Consider the following 17,863-nt stretch of genomic DNA (forward strand, 5'->3'; position numbering starts at 1 on the left):
TGAGCCATGCTACCTAGGAATTCACAAGATGCACTCCCCTTAAGCATCTACAAGCTACCTCATTCCTCAGATCAGCATGTGTTAGGCGTCACACTGGTCCATACCTGGAGTTAACAACCCTCCATCTGACTTCAAATCCCTCTCCTTCCTCCACTTCCAATAATCTGAGGAGGCAGCCCTTCTGACGCCCACTACCACAGGCACCCATCAGATAGCTCTTAAGACCTGCCACATTTATTGTGGTATTTATGTATTTCCTGACCAGTTAACATGTTTAAAACTGTGCTACTGTTTTTATTAGATTACTATTGTTTTTTTAATGTATCGCTGATGAAGTTTGGGGGTGGGGTTCTCCTAGTCTCAAAATTCCCATAAATTGGGTTTTATTGTGCGATTTTGCACAGAGCAGTGATTTTTTTAGGAACATGTATGTCACATTACAGCAGAACTGGCTGGTCAACAGAGAGCATTAATACAGTTTACTTTGTGGATAGTTGTTTTTCATTTTGGTTATTTAATTACCTGGATTGAATTCACATTGGTCCCAGAAAGCTGGTTATTGCTAATTCATAGGACAAAGTTGGTATGAAGCATCAATCTTCAAGGCAGCCCTTTTGGAAATAGTGGCAAAGGTCAAATGCAAGAGATTAGGAGCTGTGTATAATGACATGGCGATGTACACAATGTGTAAATGCATGTAACAAAGGGGGATGGTGAAGAGAAGGCCAGGCTAAGAGGTTGAACAGGAATTAAACTCGAGTTTTTAACATCCGTGGACTCTGAAAGGCCCAGGTACCCCCCCCAACACGGCTTTTCTTGGAATATTTAATTAGCATGAAATCGGTGTTCCTAGTGTCTGCACATAAAAAACTTTCTTCCAGTTCCAAAAATAACACCCTGTCTCTTCCTCTCTTACCATCTTCTTAAGTAGCATTTTGCTCAGCTCCAGTCACATTATGTGGAGACCGTGAAGGGAAGGGCCGGAGGGAACGTCCTCGGCCCAGAGTTCCTGGCCGGCCCTTGCGCAGCCCCTTCTCGCGCTGACGGGATGGGATCTTTGAATGGTTGGCATTTTGAAGAGGCGCGTGTGTTGAAGTGGCCCGGAGGACCTGGGAAGTGTCTGGAAGTTACCAAAAAAGATTGTCGGAAGTTCCTTCATAAAAGAAGACCCGAGGAGTAGAGTGGACACTTCTTCATCCAAACTGGATGCCTTTCAGAAGTTCGTTTTTGTGATTCTCTGAAAATCCTGCCAAAGGGCTGTTAAATACCACTGTCATAATTTTCTTTCACTCTTCAATGCCTGTGTTCAGTTTAATCTTACGAGAAGGGACAAAAGATTAGGATTTCTCAGAATCCACTACGATACATCTGTGTTTACTCCCATGCTTGTAGCTGGAAGAGGCCACTGAGGAGGAAGCCTTGGCCCAGCGGAGGTGAGCAACTCGTCTGAGGCCACGTGATAGTTCGCGGCAAGGCCAGGGCTGGACCCCCGCTCTCTGCAGCAGCGCCTGGTTGAAAGTTGAACACATGAGCAATGGATAGTACTCTCCGGGAACTCCGAGACCTCACCACCCGCTTCCTTTGTCAAATCTCTCTCTCAGCTCCCTTCAACTGTGTTTGCAACCCTCTGCCTGGCATGCAGCACCCTGAATTTATAACAGATGCTCTACTCGCTGTTCACTTAATGGGAATCTGTGTTATTCTGTTTTCCTGTCATTTTCTCCTATTCCAGCAGCTTTTTATTGTGGTCACTTGACTTTTGAAATAAAGGAGCCCCACTAGGGAATGTAAAATATTTCTGGACCTACTGAATGGCAGTCTCTCGAGGAGGAACTTGGAAAGGAAATCTATAGTATTTTAATGTTTCCCAGGTGCTTCTAATGAAGGGCCAGGTTGAAAACAACTGTCTTAAGTGGTTAACCACCATCCCCCCACACTACACTGATAATTAATTTTAAGTACTTTTTATTTTTTATTTATATGTTTATTTTTGTTATGGTATCATTAATATACAATCACATGAGCAACATTGTAGTTACTAGATTCACCCCATTATCAAGTCCCCCTCACATACCCCATTACAGTCACTGTCCATCAGTGTAGTAAGATGCTATAGAGTCACTATTTGTCTTTGTGCTATACTGCCTTCCCCGTGCCCCCCCATACATTAGGTGTGCTAATCATAATGCCCCTATTTCCCTTATCCCACCCTCCCCAGTCCCTTTCCCTTTGGTAACTGTTAGTCCATTTTTGGGTTCTATAAGTCTGCTGCTGTTTTGTTCCTTCAGTTTTTGCTTTGTTGTTATACTCCACAGATGAGTGAAATCATTTGGTACTTGTCTTTCTCCACCTGGCTTATTTTACTGAGCGTAATACCCTCTAGCTCCATCCATGTTGTTGCAAATGGTAAGATTTGTTTTCTTCTTATGGCCGAATAATATTCCATTGTGTATATGTACCACATCTTCTTTATCCATTCATCTACTGATGGACACTTAGGTTGCTTCCATTTCTTGGCTATTGTAAATAGTGCTGCAATAAACATAGGGGTGCATATGTCTTTTTGAATCTGGGCTCCTGCATTCTTAGGGCAAATTCCTAGCAGTGGAATTCCTGGGTCAAATAGTATTTCTATTTTTAGTTTTTGAGGAACCTCCATACTGCTTTCCAAAACGGTTGAATGAATTTACACTCCCACCAGCAATGTAGGAGGGTTCCCCTTTCTCCACATCCTGGCCAGCATTTGTTGCTCCTTGTCTTTTGGATGTTGGCAATCCTCACTGGTATGAAGTGATATCTTATTGCGGTTTTAATTTGCATTTCCCTGATGATTAGTGATGTGGAGCATCTTTTCATGTGCCTATTAGCCATCTGAATTTCTTCTTTGGAGAACTGTCTGTTCAGCTCCTCTGCCCATTTTTTAATTGGATTATTTGCTTTTTGGTTGTTGAGGCGTGTGAGCCCTTTATATATTTTGGATGTCAACCCCTTATCAGATATATAATTTATGAATATATTCTCCCATACTGTAGGATGCCTTTTTGTTCTACTGATGGTGTCCTTTTAAAATACTTTTTATAATACACTTTTCTTTCTCCCTGCTCCCTGCCCATTTTCTGTGCTTGTAATATAAGAACAAGGTTGCTTCTTGTTGATTAGGGCAGGGGTCAGCAAACAGAATCCAGCACCACGTGAATTTTATAAATGAAGTTTATTGAAACAGCCATGCTGTTCAGTCATAATAGATAGAGGGGACTGAGATAGCACAGCCCTTCTGAGTGTTTTCATGTGACTGGGTTACAGTTAGGGCCCAGAGTAGACAGGAGGGGCGACAGAAGGGTAGCACACACTGTTCCTATACGTTTGTGAATGGTGGTAGAGAACTTTGACCCACCAGCCCCTCAGACAGGAATTTATTCTGCATAAATACTCAGACCTGGGAAATAATGTCTGCACATTTGTTGAAACAGTGCACTGACAAAAATGAAAAGCAGCTTAAATGTCTGGTAGAAGGGGACCACTACATAAATGAGAGTTTAGCCAAAAAACAGGATACTTAGAAAGAATGAGGAAGCCTTCAATGTGCTGATTCTGTAATGATCTGTCCAAGATAAACTGACAAATGAAAACCGAAACACAAAATATGGTCCCCAACAGTTTATAGAGTATAATTCTATTTATGTCTTAAATTATATATATATATATAGATGTGTGTGTGTATATAGACACACACACACACTTGTAGATGATAGATATATAGATATATATTTTTTACTACATATATTATACACATACACACTTATAGACTATCTCTGGGAAAAACATAAACCAGCACAGTGGTTGCCCCTGGGTAGGGAAGTATATGACTTGGAGACAGAGATGGGAAAGAGACTTCCTTTACATTTTTGTACCTTTTGCAAATACAAAAAAAAAGGAAGAAAAAATTAAACCATAACTCATGGTCAGAGTGATGGTGTCAAGATCCAGGAAAGGCTTCTGGCTTTTTTTTGTCATCATCTGGGACACTCAGTATCACTCTTGGTCTGGGAATTCCTTCCCATTAAAATAAAGAAGGCAGAGTGAGGCTCCAGGCAGGGGAGCTGGGAAGCTACCTGAATTGGCCATTTCTACCTGCACCCACTGCAACCTCCTCCAAGCAGAGACAGGCACTCGTTCTCAGACTGGTCAGAGGTTTGATGCCTCTGAGCCACCTCTGGAGCAGTGGAGGGGCTGAGGGTTTCAGCTTCAAAGGGCACTCACAGAAAACAGTGGGATGGAGAAGTCCAAGGGCTGCCCAGGCCCGGTTCATTGTGCTTCCTCATGGGGGCTGTGTGGCCAGATACTGCTGCCTGAGTGTTAGGCAGATCGGGTAATGCATAGTAGCTTCAAAGCCCTTGTGTTGACAGGGAAAGTTGTCGGTTCACCTTGAGTTAAATCCTCACCTCTACCTTCTCAAAACCCCTGAACAGATTGTGTGAGTCTGGTAACACCTATGTGCTGATGGGCTGGGCTTCTGGAGGCTGAATTGAATCTCAAGGGTCAGTGATGGGACCAGATGTGGAATCACTTCCTCATTCTTTGAATGCCCATTCAGCATGTATAAATTTACTTTTAAAATATAGAATGTTTTCCCCCCTCCTTTCTAATGTGTATTTTCTCACTTATTTTCATTTATTTGTTATTCCCCAGAATTCTCACAGGGATAAAAACAATTGAAGTGTGTGAATCAGCAGCAGCCACAAGCCAGCATAAAAAAGCCCTGATGTTTTTGTAGGAGCAACCTCAACAATCTGCCAAGGAAGACAGAGGCTGGTGGGCGGGCTGGGCCGGGCGGTTAGAGCAGGCATCCCAGACGTCTGTAAACCAGCTCTGAGACAGAGAAAAGCCTGCCAGGAAGCAAGGTCTCCAGATGAATGGAAGAGGCAGACCTCTAGAATTTCAGTTCACAGAATTTACCTCATAATCTCTTATTCAACAAATTGTATTGGGCTCCTACCACGTGCTAAGCTTTGTGTGAGCTACGGATGATGTGCACGTAAATGAACTATAGGATCTTATGGGCTGGCCTGAGAGAGAGATGTAGCAGCATGCCACAGCTGCAGGACAAAGGGTACCCAGAAGGCGTCACCATCCCCTGGGGGCCACCACACGAAGGGTCTGGGCACCTGGTCTCTGCTTGCTGCCTGTGGGTAGATGTGTGTCTTCCTGACATGCTGCACTTCTAAGTGGTAAACCAGGACGTTCTTTCCTATCCCATCAGAAGAGCACAGACTTTAAAATCATTCGGATCTGACGCTGAATCCCAGCCCTGCAGCGTGACCCCTGGGCAGGCTTCTGAGTTTCCGTCCCCCCGCCCCCACCCCATAGGAAGGAGATAAAATATGCAGTTCACAGAGTTGTTTCTGTGGTGAACTGAGATAACATGTTCTGCACTAGTTTAGGACTCGCACATAGTAGGTACTTATGTCCCCAGATCACTCAAGACTGTGTGCATTCATCAGATATTCCTAATTTATTAATTAGAAGGAATAACTGAATCTATTTCCATATAATCATCTAACATGAGAGATGAGTACCATATCACAGAGGCTGTAGAGGTGTTAAGAGATACAGCAAAGTCCTATCTTCGTCCACAGTTTCCATCCCTTCCTATTTGTGCACCAAATTATCAGAAAATGTCCTTTCCTCTTGTTCATTCTTCCCTTCAAACTTCCCTTCTTACATGTTCATACCATGTCTCAGAGAAGGTCGGCCCCATCTGCTGCAATGTCATAGCTGGGTCAGCGTCTTAACCTCGGTCAGGGGCCATGTTTGTTTTGTAGGGACAACAAGGCAGGCTCCAAGGTGACGGGGACAAATGGGTCACCGACCAGGATCAGACCGTGCCCTGTAAAGTGGTGTCTTTTCAGGCAGTCACAGAAATCAATGTAGTGAGGAGAAGCTTAAAACTTGATAGAACTGGACCTCCTTCCCTTCAGGAGCCCAGGCTCTGGGGGAAAGGCCGAGGAAACAGTGAGTAACGAGCTTTAGCTGAGTGCTCACCCCACATACCAACCTTCCATGAGAATGTTCTCCCAGACAGTTGATACCGCTGACTCTCACCTCCAGTGACAGGAAAACAGCTTTGCAGTACCTGTCGTACACACAGCTCTGCTCAGTTTTATGTTGGAACCAGAATTGTATCTGAGAGTGTCTTCACCTTCACCTTGCCGCCTCATCATGCTACTTGCTCACCATCTTACTGAAAGCTTTCTCTCTGTCAGATGACTTCCATCCTGATTTTTCTCTATAGGCAAAATACATGCAGACCACCTATTGAAGTATTTTTCAGAGGATCTATTGTGCAACTCAGAAAAATCGGCTTTATTGGAATGGGCGTTCAGGGGAAGCATGTGGATTGCTGTGCTCTGTGTCTTTGGGAGACCTATGGAGCAATTCCCAACTTCTTGGATGTTGTGAATAGGTGATCCTTAGATGTTTTACTACATTTTTTAAAAATGAGAAAATGAAAAATTTCTAAAAATATTTTTAAGAGCAATGAAGAAGTTTAAAAAGCATAAGATAAAAAGATGTCAATCCCATTAAACTGTAAATATAGTCAAGGTCACAAAAAAACTCAACCACACAAATTTCAAAACCTCTTTTTTTTTTTGCTTGCAGCTTAAATAAATGGATTCTTCTCACTTCCTGAGGGTCCCTTTCTCAGAGCTGCCAGCAGCTCACGAGGAGAATCCCTCTTAGCAAAGGTCAACCCATCAACAAAGGTCAGTGCTGATGGCCCCTACTGCAAAATCCTCTTGTCAAAATTTCAAGCCTCGATGAGATAATAGCATGTCTCTGATCTAGAAGCATGAGTAAAAGTGTAAGTAAAATAAATTCCTATTTATCAAGAATCAAAATAATCTGAAAATCAAAAAAATCACAGAATGCTTTTGCTGAACTATGAAATGATAAATGAGGCCCAGGCACTGCAATATCCTAAAGGGTGTTAGGACTCACCCAAGAATAACATAAATCATGCTTGGATTAGTCTATGTGGTGTGAATGTTATTAAGGCCTTTGAACACTTTTTTGAAATTAAGTGGCTCATTTAAGGCATATTAATCAATCTTATCAGAAGTCCCCATTTCCCAATCATCGAGGCAGGGGGATTCTGCAAGAAAAAGCAGTGACTGACCTTTCCCTGTGGTCACAAAACCCTTCACTTGGTCCATCCCCGTCATCCATCCAAACAAATCTTTATTGACACCTGCATTACATTCTGGAAGCTCTGTGGTGGCTGTGGTGCCTGTAATTTGTCTCTTACCCAATGCCTCCTCTGATCCAACTGTCCTTTTCTCCCTCACCTTCTTGGCTAGTCACCTATGACAGAAATTCTGAAATAAAGGCATGCCCTGTCTCCCCCAGACTTCTCACAGGTGTGCACATTTATTACTAAATACTTAGGACCGACACATTTCCTCAAATGTACAACTTTCTGAGAAATATTAGAGGAGTCAATGAAACAAAGTATCCATTTATGCCCTACTTCTAAAAAGCCATGTTTTTATCAGTGGTTTCATGCCCAGAACCAAAGGCAGAGATCGCCTCATTTGTCACATGGGGTTCACATTTTCACCCTCTGGTGCTTGCCTCAATCTGCTGCTAAGAACCTCTTTCTGACCACAGCAACTCAGATGTTACTTTTGTCAAGATTTTTGCGAACATAAACTTACCAGCAGATCTCACTTTCCCTCCATAATTCCTTAAATTAAGAAAAAGAATGCATTATGCATGAAATCTGAAATAACAGAATTACTTTCTAAGCAATTAAATACTTAACTATTTGAACTTTATGGGTGGGAAACCTAGCCAAATGCCTCTTCCACATAAAGCAATATTTTAACAAGATGAATGTCAACTTCTATGGTGGCCACACTTCAGTAGAGCTTTAAAGTGGCTCTTAATTTGCAAAGAGGAATTGTAACCTGTATAAATGTTCATGCCATAGCACGCCCTGTCTTTACAATTTTTTTTTGAATTAAGGAAAAGTGTCTGGAGTCTCTTCTTTCTACAAGCAGCCAGGCTTCCTTTCTTTATACGATACCACTACTTCTTTTTTCCTTTGAAACCCTAGCCGCACTGAAAAAACGTATCCACATTCATCTCCGCTTGCTCTGTCAGTGACTCCCAAGCGCTTGTCAGCACACGCTTGCTTGGAGATCTGTCTTAGAGTTAGTCTGTCTTTCTCCCCTGGTTCTTAATACATGGTGACTTGGAGAAGCTGGTCACGTTATGTTAAGGCATTTAAAAGATGAACAGTGTTATCACAGGGCAAATAAATAACCATGATGAGTATGGAAAGAGCAATTAAATTAGAGCTACAATTCTGCCCCAAGGATAAGAGGAAGAGCTTGACCTCACATGCCAGGGTGGGGTGGGGAGGGGGTGGTAGGAGGGAGCCATTTGCTTGGCAAGACCATACCACTCCTGCAGAAAAACCGCCCTCTCATGTGTTTTCTGTCTTTAGCGGCAACAGGACTGTTTTGCCAATAAAGAACAATCCTTAGAAATGCAAATTAAAACCACAATGAGATATCACCTCACACCAGTTAAGAGGGACAACATCCAAAAGACAACAACAAATGCTGACGAGGATGCATGCGGAGAAAGGGGAACCCTCCTACACTGTTAGTGGGAATGTAAATTGGTTCAACCATTGTGAAAAGCAATATGGGGGTTCCTCAAAAAACTAAAAATGGAAATACAATTTGACCCAGGAATTCCACTCCTAGGAATTTACTTGAAGAAAATAGAATCCCTGATACAAAAAGACAGATGCACCCCTATGTTTATTGCAGCACTATTTACAATAGCCAAGATATGGAAGCAACCTAACTGTCCATCAGTAGATGAATGAATAAAGAAGATGTGGTACATATACACAATGGAATATTATTCAGCCATAAAAAGAAAAGAAATCCTGCCATTTGCAACAACATGGATGGAGCTAGAGGGTATTATGCTCAGTGAAATAAGCCAGGTGGAAAAAGACAAGTACCAAATTATTTCACTCATTTGTGGAGTATAACAACAAAGCAAAACAGAAGGAATAGAATAGCAGTAGACTCACAGACACCAAGAAGGGACTATTGATTACCAAAGGGAAGTGGGTGAAGAGGGAGAAAGGGATTAAGAGGTACCATAATTTACAATCATAATATAGATGGGTCACAGGGAAGGTAATATAGCATGGAGAAGACAAGTAATGACTCTATAGCATCTTATTACATTGATAGACAGTGACTGCAATGGAGGGGGTGAGGACTTGATAATATGGGTTATGTATGTGAAACCATCATAAGATTGTATATCAATGACACTTTAATAAAATAAAAAATAAAATTGCTAAATAAATAAATAACCCTTAACTCTATTTAAGAAATATTGTTGTTGTCATGTATGTCGCTGAATCTGAATCCACCCAAGGTACTGGGGCTTAGAATAATCTGAAAGGGCACCTGGTATGTCGTGATAATATTTAAACCATGTCTTCTTTTATGTGTGAACCCTTAATAAAGCTCATAACCTCCCTGGGAAGGTGGTTTCCACTGACTTCCAGAGAGAGCAGGCAAAGCCAGTGAAGGTGGAAGATTTCTCAGCATCACACAAAATTGGGTGGCTATGGTGGGGGTTAGAATCTGATGTGTCTAATTCCTAGTTTTTAAATCTTGCATGGAGAACATGCTCCCTCCCTTTAGGCCAGTAAGTCATATTAACCCAGGAATTGATGTTGCTATTCCAATCTAATCATAAAGGTCACTTTCAGTAATGGGAAAAGGACACATTTGCATATATCACTCGTAGTCCATTGTCCTGTGAACACTGCCACAAGCTAAACAAAGCCTTTCTCATGTGCTGTAATCACGGGGGACTTCAGAATCCTTATCTATCTCGATTGTCCTGAGTATATGGCCCATGTCACAGTATAAAAATATGACTGTCAGCTCCAGACAGGTTTGTGTTACTATAAATGCCACAGGAAGGGTCTGTGCATGTGTGTCTGTGCGCCTGTATGTGGTTTCATCAAAGCTGTTACTATAGACAATCGTTGTTTTTCCTATGGACCTTTTTATAATTCCTCATTTTAAAAGGAAAACAGGATGATGTGTTGGAACCAATGTGTGTGAAAAGCGAACATGTACTTATTGATTATCATGAACTGCATGGTTTGATTCAGTTTGGTTTCTTAGCAGCTTTTTTTCCTGTGGACAAAAGACAACTCCTGACAGATGAGAAGGTAAACATCACTGAAAAAACACTGCAAATTCAGCTTTGGCTGTGATGAATTGGTGTCTCTGCGCTCTTCCCACAGGCCTGGGGCTGCTGGTGCTGAATGAATTCATTTCCCTGCAAGCGTCCTCAGCGTCCTACCGTTCTCTGGGCCCTGTGTCAGCCTTCAGATTGGAGAAAGAAATGGATTGGCTGCTGGCACTGGAAACTTTCCTCCATGACCTCTTTTTATACGGTTTTGGCAGGCACATGTAACACCAGCAAAGAGAGCAATCCCGCTGGCAAGAGAAAATACAACCGTAACATAACTGTAATGGCCCTGAGTGGTGTTTTACATGTTATGCTTGCTCAAGATTTATGTTAAAATCAACCTTGCAAAAGAGGTTTTTAAAAATTCTATCAAGCTGCCACAATTTAAACAGTTCTTTCTTTACTATCCAATGACAGTTGGTTTAACAACCTAAATGACCTGGTACAAACTGGTGTTTCCCAGCGACCTAAGGCCCCTTGCAGGCCTGGTCTAATTTCAGCAAGTAATTTTTCATTGACTTTACAAATGTCTGAGTCCTTTTGTGCATCTCCTCACGTCTGCTCACTTTTCCTCTCTCCTGTCACTCTGCTTCTATATTCTTTCGGTCCAAACTTGGCAGGGACCCAAAGGAAGTGATAGTAATTAAACCAAAGTCAGTGCAAGTAATGTGTAATTTGGAGACCAGACTCAGGAATGCTCTTACTTGGCCCTCAAGCCCTCAGACTCTTCTGCCAGGCCCAGTGCTGTCCATCAGTACCACTAATGCCGCTGCTTTCTTCCTGAGTTCAGTGGTTGCCATGATCCCACCACTGGCCCTGCCCGAGTCAGCTCACCTCTGCCCCAGTGGGAGGGTCAGGTCTCTTAAATGCAGCTCTTTGCACCCCTACCTCCACCATTGGGGCATCTTCCCCTCTGGGGAGAGGAAACACGTTTGCATATGCCTAACTAAGCAGTATTTATATTTCCCTTCATCAGCTAATTCCTTTACCTGGCACCTTATGCTTTTTCAGTCACTGCCTCTGACAACTACTGAGGAAAAATTACTTTCCACACATGAAGCTTCTTCGTGAGGTTTAGAAAACACTTAACTATAATGAGGACTGTGTCTCTAATAAGCTGGTCTAACAATAAACCAAGAATATTTGTTTGTTTGTTTCTTTTTTTAATATATTCTTCATGGAGAGGCCACCTGCTTCCAGGAAGGAGCTGAGGCAGCAGAACCAGGCAGGCAAGTAATGAGTTTTCATGCTGATGCGGCCCCTAGGATGCCCAGGGAGTGACAATGGGCTACAAGCTACAGAGGGAAATGCGAAAGGATGGAGCTCAATAATCACCTCCTAGGAGGAAGGCGGTGGCCCAGCTGTTTTCCATTCCACGTGAGGCCAGAAGAGAAAGAAATAAGTTGAGGTAGTGACGTAGAGAGAGGAGACAGACATGCCAGGAAACACCGGCCCAGGCCTGAAGCGGCAGCATCTCCCAGGGGACTAACCAGGCCCCATCAGAAGGACCAGCTGAAGCCCCTCCAGCCGCAGGGGTCTGTGCAGGGACTCTGAACCCCTGCATGGACTGGCATCCTCTCCAAGTGTTTGAACTTACAGTGCTTTGTTAGCTTCCAGTTTGTAAACAAAAGACAATGATGCTGACTGTCAGAATAAGAGAAGCATGGTGCCTCCTTGGCGTCCCCCACTCACCCCAGTGGCAGGCTGTGTCCAGCTGTCTGAACCAGCAGTAAAGCCCACATGGTCTTAAGGGGGGGCTCTTCACAGAATATTCTGCACAATATAGGGACCGTCCAGTGGGGACTTCCTATAGTGATATGTGAAGATGGCTATTTCCTGCAAATATGATGGGTTTGGAGAGGAAGCCTGTGCCCTCAGGGACAGATTAAAAATGCAGTGGGGCTGAGGACACTGTTTGGCTTCTCAGTTGAAATGATGCTTGCCCTAGTCCCATGCCTAGCCCCAGGTGGCTCGCCCCAATTTTGGAAGATGTCTGTGAGAGCTGAGCAGAACTTGGTGCAAGTCCTCCCCTCAAGGGTCTGGCGACCAGCCTAGAGAGGAAAGAGTGCTGGGAGATCATGCTCATGATTTCACAAGATGCCCACTGAGAGTCGTGTTTCCCAGGTACCAAGGAACTCCTTGTGTCCAGGAAACTTTAAAGCACTGTGCCTGAAGGGTCCCCACCAGTAAGATGGCTAACTTCCGGCTTCTCTTCGGGGTCCTCAGTTCCCGCCGGCGCCACCTGAAGCCCAATCACCTCTCGCCCCCCTCCCAATCCCAGCACCTAGCCAACAGCCACCAGCGCTGTAGAAGTGACACCTCAATCAATTCATGCCCCTTCCTATATAACCCAGCACCTTTCCCTAATAAAGCAGAACTCTCCGGTGAATTGCTGCTATGTGTCGCTCCTTTCCTTTCATTGGTGCGGAAACCTGGGAAACGGGACACCCAAACTGGGCCCCGTCTTCCCCCCGACACCAGCAGCAGCTTGCCCTCGTCCTCTTTTTCCGGCGCTGGCTCATCACACTCACCACTCCTCCCTGGCCTTTAGGTAAGTTTTCCCCCCGGAGTGGGCCACTCTTCCCCGAGCTATCGCAGTGCCATTGACCGTGATCGTCCGGCAAGGCCCTGACGCTCGGGGATGAGGAGGGAACTCTCCCCGCCTCAGGCCTTCACGGCTGCGGCGGACCCTCAGGCCCCTCCTCCGACAGCCATAAATCCCCGCCTCAAGCCTTTACGGCTGCTGCAGACCCTCAGGCCCCTCCTCTGACAGCCATAAATCCCTGCCTTAGGCTTTCATGGCTGCGGCAGACTCTCAGGCACCCCCCTCCAACAGCCATAAACAAGGTGACTCCTTTGTGGATGAGAACGCTCCCTTTCCCCCCTCCTCCTTCTGCTCCGTCTGCCGAAAACGCCTAGCGCTAGGTACCTCGTGACTCCGGCACTCTGCCTTCTTAGGGAAGTCTGGGTGATGACCCACACTTCCTAAGAAATTCCGACTCGTATACGAGTTTCCGCAGACCACCAAGGATCATCGGGGATGCCCTTTGTCTTCTTGTGGTCTGCCTCCAGTCCGAGGATCTCTGTTCATCTTCCCCTGTTTGTCTCCTTCTCTGTCCTTCAGCCATGAGAGCCTCCTCATCCCTCCCTGAAAGTTCACCTCTTGAATGCCTGCTTAAGCATCTGGCTACCCTCTCCCTGACGCCTGATATAAAACCAAAACTTCTCCGTAAATATTGCTCCCAAGATTGGCCGACATACCCCCTAGACAATAACAACCAATGGCCCGCAGGGGGAACTCTTGATCCTAATATCACTCGCGATCTTTTTAACTACTGCCAGCGCCTGAAAAAATGGAAGGAGATTCCCTATATCGAAGCTTTCCCCCTCCTCCTCCCCCTGCCCCCTCCCAAGTTCTCCTAGCCTGCAAGCCGCCGCCTCCGCAGAAGCCTCCCGTTCACCCCCTTCCCCTTCTTCTCCTACAACAGCCCTTCTCCCTTCCTTCCCCACCATCTCCTCCCCCATCTCACCTCCTCCGCCTTCGTCCCCCGCAGATTAAGCCTGAGCCTTTCAGCCCCCCGTTAACTAGGTGCCAGGGGCCTCCTCCATCTTTGCCCTCATCACCTGTTTCTCCCCTGTTAGGGACCGCCTTTGTCTTCTCACATGTTTGTAGAGAGAATGGGAAAGCACCTTCCCCCATGTCTGAACGTAGCATAAGAAGCACAAGCTAGAGAACAACCGGTGCAGTCCTTGGAAGTTATCTGTCCACAAAAACATATCTTGTCCTTTTCCACTGATCCCACGACATACATCAGGGAGGTTCAATGGACCCTCCAGTCTTACAGCCTCACGCATCATGACATTTTCATGCTCCTGGCCAATACTCTCCTCCCTGAAGAGCGTAGACGAGTTTGGGACTTCGCCCAAACGCATGCTACCGAAACCCACAGGACTGACCCCACCTAACCCCCTAGCCCCACTGCTGTCCCCGAACAAGACCCACATTGAGATTATAACATCGCCATGAGTCTCTGCTCTCGAAATATTTTTGCCTCCTGCTTAATAGCAGGTCTGAAAAAGGCAGCTCGTAAAGTAGTCAATTTTCAAAAGCTCCAAGACATAATTCAAAAGAGAGACGAAACCCCCTCCGAGTTCTTAGACAGACTCACTCAAGCCCTATTACAGTATACCAGCCTAGACCCAGAAACACCTAAAGGAAGACATGTCCTTATGACATACTTCCTAGCTCAAAGCTACCCCGACATTAAAGCTAAACTCAAAAGTTAGAACAGGGCCCCGCTACCCCACAGACTGAGATCCTAACAGTAGCCTTTAAAGTATTCCATAACCGGAAGGAGGAGGAGAAAGAACGCGGTAAACAAAAGGCTGATCAGGCCAATTTCCAGATGTTGGCCCAGCTGATAAAACCACAACCTGGGCGCTCCTCTACAGACAAGCCCCCCCCAGGAGCTTGTTTCAAGTGCGGAAAAGAGGGACATTGGTCAAGGGCGTGCCCCTCCCCCAGATCTCCTACCACCCCATGCCCCAGATGCCACAAAAAGGGCCACTGGGGGTCTGATTGCCCAACCACCTGAAGGGGAGGCTGGACGAACAACCCCCATCCTAAGCCCGCCGTATTGGGGCTTGCAGAAGAAGATTGACGGGGCCCGGGGGCTTCTCGCCCGACCATTTCCATCACCAAACAGGAGCCCAGGGTTACTTTAACAGTAGACGGTCACCCCATCTCCTTCCTCCTAGATACAGGAGCCACCTTCTCAGTCTTGTGAGAATACCGGGGCCCTACCACGCCAGCCATCACTCCTATAGTCGGGGTAGGAGGTAAACAGATTTTCCCATTAAACCCCCCCCTTTTATGCACAATCCTAGACAGTCCCATACCTTTCTCCCACTCCTTCCTAGTTATGCCCCAGTGTCCCATCCCTTTACAAGGACGAGACAACCTTTCCCTTCTCCACGTTTCCATAACTATATCCACTCCCACAGCCCCCAGTACTCCCTTTCTGATGGCCCTCATAGCCGACAACCCCCCTCTACCCAATGAAAGCTCCGGTTCTGCCCTCATACACCCTGTAAATCCCAAAGTTTGGGACATTACAAGCCCCTCTGTGGCCCTATGTCCCCCTTCCTCTATCAAATTACGTGACCCCTCTCAGTATATCTGTCAGGCCCAATACCCCCTAACCACTTGAGCCCTCATAGGCCTCCAACCCATCATTCAAGATCTCTTAAACATAAATTACCTCAGACCCACTCACTCCCCATTTAATACCCCCATATTAGCTGTTAAAAAAACCAACGGATCTTTCCGCCTTGTCCAAGACCTTCACCTCATCAACATGGCCGTTGTTCCTATCCATCCCTTAGTTCCAAATCCATACAGCCTTTTATCGCAGATCCCTGCCTCAGCATACCACTTCTCAGTCCTAGATCTCAAAGGCCCATTTTTCTATCCCTCTAGACCCCTGCTCCCATGATTTTTTCATCTTCACCTGGACGGACCCATACACAAGACATTCTAAACAACTCACTTGGACAGTTTTGCCACAAAGCTTCCGAGATAGTCCCCATATTTTTAGACAGGTCCTAGCTCAGGACCTCAAACAGTTTCATCATGATCACTCCAAGTCAACCTTATAATACATAGACAATCTTCTACTCTGCAGTCTCTCATGGGAACAGTCTCAACTTGACACTGCCTCCCTACTTAACCTTCTAGCTTCTAGAAGTTACCGAGTATCCCCCATCAAAGCTCAAATCTCTTCCCCTTCTGTCACTTACCTCAGATTCCTTCTATCTCAACAAAGAAAGTCCATTACCTTAGACAGAAAATAGCTCCTCTCTGACCTGCCCATTCCCAAAACCAAGACAGAAATCCTTTCCTTTCTAAGCCTAGCTAGATATTTTAGAGCATAGATCCCTAACTTCTCCCTGCTCCCTGTTGGCAAAACCCCTATACGACCTCAGCAAGAGACCCTTAAAAAACCATTATCCTCCTCCCCCGACACGCCTTCATTAAGCTCTGTCAAGCCCTTGTGGAAGTCCCAGCTCTCCATCTTCCTGATTTGTCGAAGCCCTTCTCATTATACATTCATGAGAGGTCCAGTCAAGCTCTAGGAGTCCTAAGCCAATATTATGGCCCATCCTTTGCCCCAGTAGCTTATCTCTCCAAGCAATTAGACCCCACAGTTCAGGGATGGGCCCCCTGCCTATGAGCATTAGCCGCTAGACAGCTCTTGCAGAAAGAAGCTCATAAGCTGACATTCAGGGCGCCCCTTACCATTCTGTCCCCACATCACCTAAAAGATCTCTTAACCTACAAAAGTTTACAGACTCTCCCTCCCTCCAGACTCCTCACCTTACTGTCCTCTTTCCTCCAAAATCCCATTCACCCCCTTTGCCATCCATACCCGAATCATGACTTTTTCCTCCTTTACTGCTCTCTCGCTTTTTTCCTCATTCTTATTGTCTTCCCCACCACCCCAGCCTCCTTTGTATGGCGATTCAAAGTCGGAGAGACTTACACACAGCATCAAACAAAAGTTACTGCCCTCATTGCCACACCAGACTGCCCTCTGAAAAGCTGCTCTGAGCCTTTATACCTCCACTTTCCTCCCTCCACCGAAGTGTTCACTAGCAGCTACCCTTATTCTCCCTACCTCTGCTTCCTCTATGACCAAAAACAAGCCTATTGCAGGCAATAGCCAGACACCTACAAGAGATGTCCCTACTGGTCTTGTGCAATTCACTACATGAGTAACTTCCAGTACCCACAGTATTACTCCTCCAACCGTTTCATGAAATATCCCAATGGCTCATTCTCCTTATCAATCCCAGATCCCTGGGACTCTTGATGAGCTGCCAGAGTCACAGCCTCAGTTTACTAAGGGGGGGGTCCTCGACCCCCCACAGTACCCTTCATATCTCTCAAAAGTATGTTCCCTCTCATTCCCAGATCTCTCAAGTTGCATCAGATATCAGACATTCTGAAAAAGTCATTATCCAAACTCTTGACGGCGCCTCTTCGTCTTCTTATCCCCACCCCTCTTCCCATTTCTCCTACTCTTCATTACAGCTCATTCAGGACACCACCATCTTTCTCAACCACACCATTAACACAGCCAATTGTTTCTTGTGTGCATCACTACAGCGCCCACTGCTGGCCGCCGTGCCCCTTAATATTTCCAACTACTCCTTCCATGCAGAAAGACAACTCCTCTGCCCCCTGGCAGACATACCCCTATGGGAACCAGAATACGCAGATAATCTCACCATCCACCACTGTGTAGGCCCAACTCCACCCCCCCTCCAGTGCACTTCACTGCCTCTCTATCTACACCCCTACCTCCGGCTCTAAGACTTTTACGCAACCGGGACACTTCTTTTGGTGTAATGGCAGTCTTTTCAACTCACTGCCTCTCAACTCCGATACACCCTGCATTCTCGTCACCCTAATCCCACAGTTAACACTTTACAGCATGGCAGAATTCCTTGAGCTCCAACCTCCCTTGCCCTCGTGCACAAAAAGAGCTGCTTTCCTTCC

Source organism: Manis javanica, chromosome 2 (genome assembly GCF_040802235.1).
Source record: "Manis javanica isolate MJ-LG chromosome 2, MJ_LKY, whole genome shotgun sequence".
NCBI lineage: Eukaryota > Metazoa > Chordata > Mammalia > Pholidota > Manidae > Manis > Manis javanica.